Here is a 2,756-nt window from a genome sequence, read left to right as displayed (position 1 = left end):
CCTCTGCCTCCCAGCCAGAAAAAACAGAAAACAGGAGAGAAGGCTACTGAAGATACAGAACTGTAGGCTAGCAGACCTGCTTCAATTTTCATTAAAAGTCAATAAAGTAATCCTTTCATAAGCATTGGAGCCAACCCATGATGAAGATTGTTTGAATATTCCATCCCAACCACATGGGCAAGAGTAGTGGGTAGTTTGTCCCAGGATCAAGCCCCACCCATTCTGTTCAGAAATTCCCCTTACTGTTTAATTAAACTGCCTGAATGTCTCCCAAAGCCACCACGTAAGTATCTCATAGTCTGGATTACGAATATTAGGATAGTATGAGGTAATACCATTAGATTATCTCACCATAAACTGAAATAAATGTTTACACATTTTACTTGATATATATGCAAAAAAGAAAATTTGCTGTTGGGTGTGGTATAATGTTTATGATTAAATGCTTTATTCATACTTGTATGTCAATCTATTAGTGTGCTGTTAATTCAAATGTTACTATGATGTATTCTATCGCCGTTAGCACATTTATCACAGGTAGATGTGAAACTTAGACAAAGGTGTACATTCTCATTAATGATGAGCAGCCTATTCATCTTACTAGAGTGTAATTAATGTTAGTTACAATACTTAATTTTTCACTGTTTGTCATGGTGCATATTTAGCATTTCTTCTGTCCTTTATCAATCTGCTCTCCTATCACATGAGCACATCAAAAAGATATATGTAAGTATCTGACCTGTTTTGATGCCTAATTTTTATACTTTTCCAAGAAAAAATATATAAAAGAAAAAATATATACTGCAATATTTTTAATCTTATCATGTAGACAGCACAGTTAGCTATAAAAACCAGACTGGAAAGTGTTGTCCATTGCTTTGGGGTTTGGGTTAACTTCATTTGCAATAATAACATAAAAATCAGATAGTGAAGCAAAGCCGGGCGCACCATGAAGACACAGGTACTACTTGCTGTAGTGTTGTGTTGTGCTGTGCTTGTTTGGGGTTGTAGCAGTGCCAGTTGTTCTCCTGGATTTCCAATTACATGGTTTTTGTACTCTAAGGCTGTTAGTGCTAGTTAAATTTGTTGTGTGAGTAATACAGCTCCAAAACCAATAGAAGCATGGAGTATCTGAAAAGTGCCTGTTATTCCATAAATAAGTGCTACAACAGCTCGTTGTTACACTTTAGGAGCATTGCTTTGTCAATAATGTTGTTAGCAGTACAGAGCCAAACCACAGTCCCGTGTGCAGTGGTGCAAGAGGGGAAGAAGTTATGGCTAATGTGTCACACAGCAGGTGGGAAACAAGTCCTGCAGAGGTGGGTAAAAGGGACTGAGCACTGAACACATTCTTGGATTTGCTCCCCAGCATGCCAGTAAATACAGCTGAGCTGGAATCCTAGGATTAGTCCATACTTTTGTATTGGTCCCAGAAAAAATGCAATCACCTTGACTGAAACCTGGGCATCAAAGCATTATTATTTTTTGATCATCCATAATTCCCATTAATCTGGATTGAAAAAGAACTGATCCTTCCATTAACTGTTGTTGAATGAAATTTCTTGGGAAAAATATTCGAGTTGTGTCAACCAAATGCATGAGGCGCAGAATGGATTGGGGATGTATTTTCTCAAAATTTCAAGGCACTATCTCTGAGAGAAAGCACACCAATTCTTATTTGTTAGTCTCTTCATTGGTGGATATTAGACTTCTAATATATTAGGAATTAGCTGTTTCTTTCTGTGAAATTACTTCTTTTGTAAACCACTGTTCATACCAGACATGAAACTGATCACGTCTCCAACATAAGGACATCCATCTTAAAATTTCATTCAAACCATCAAGAGCTTGCAGAAAAACATAAATCTATTACAAAACCCTTAAAATAATGCATTTGTATGCCTTGGAATAACTTCCTTTTGATGCACCACAATAAGGGAATCAAACACATGAATTTAACATATTTCAGTCTGAAATTTCAATTTGGACACAATTAAAAGTAGGTTTAATTGTAGTTTAGTAGCAAATTAAGAATAAATAGCCCAAGCTAGGTTTAGGCATTTTAAACAAAATGATAGTTGAAGGTGCTCCATAGTGATTTGAAGTATAATAATAACCTGTAATCTGAACAGAATTGAGTAGGGTTTTTTCCCATGCAACCAAAGTTCTATGACTGCACAAAATCTTCTCACTAAAAAAACCCTTCCTTTGAATTTTCTATGGCAAAAAGACCAAAAAATTTTCCATCTAATAACAAAATTCCAAGAAAAATAGACTCCACCATTCCTCTCTCCCCACTTATCCCTGACTCATTTGAATAGAGGGAATTGCAAAAACTAAAATGCCTCTTTTTAACAGACAAAGATTAAATACAAAGAAACTATGAAGTTGCCTTTAACCTTCATAGCATTACAAAGCTAGGTATAACAACAAGCTGTAAAGCACACCAGAAAGATGAGAATTTCACTCCATTTTGATTTGACCATTTTGCTTTCAAAAGGAATTTATAAAAACACCCAGGAACAATGAACATTTGAACTCAAAATGGTCCAGGTTTATTTTTACTCCAAAAGAAGAAGTCTCAATAGAGATATTGATTTTCTAGCATTCATCCAATATTGCACAGAAAATGGACCTGACCTTGCAATCCCTAGTGGAGACATGGAAGCAGTCATTACAGTCATGTTTCCCATTGATTTTAGTGGGATTACTTGCATAAGTAAGGGTTTTCAGGATGTGACCCAGTGTCCCATTAG

This window comes from Geospiza fortis, unplaced genomic scaffold (assembly GCF_000277835.1).
Source record: "Geospiza fortis unplaced genomic scaffold, GeoFor_1.0 scaffold112, whole genome shotgun sequence".
In the NCBI taxonomy this organism is placed as follows: Eukaryota; Metazoa; Chordata; class Aves; order Passeriformes; family Thraupidae; genus Geospiza; species Geospiza fortis.
The sequence above is the reverse complement of the archived record's forward strand: the minus strand, read 5'-3'. Positions refer to the sequence as shown.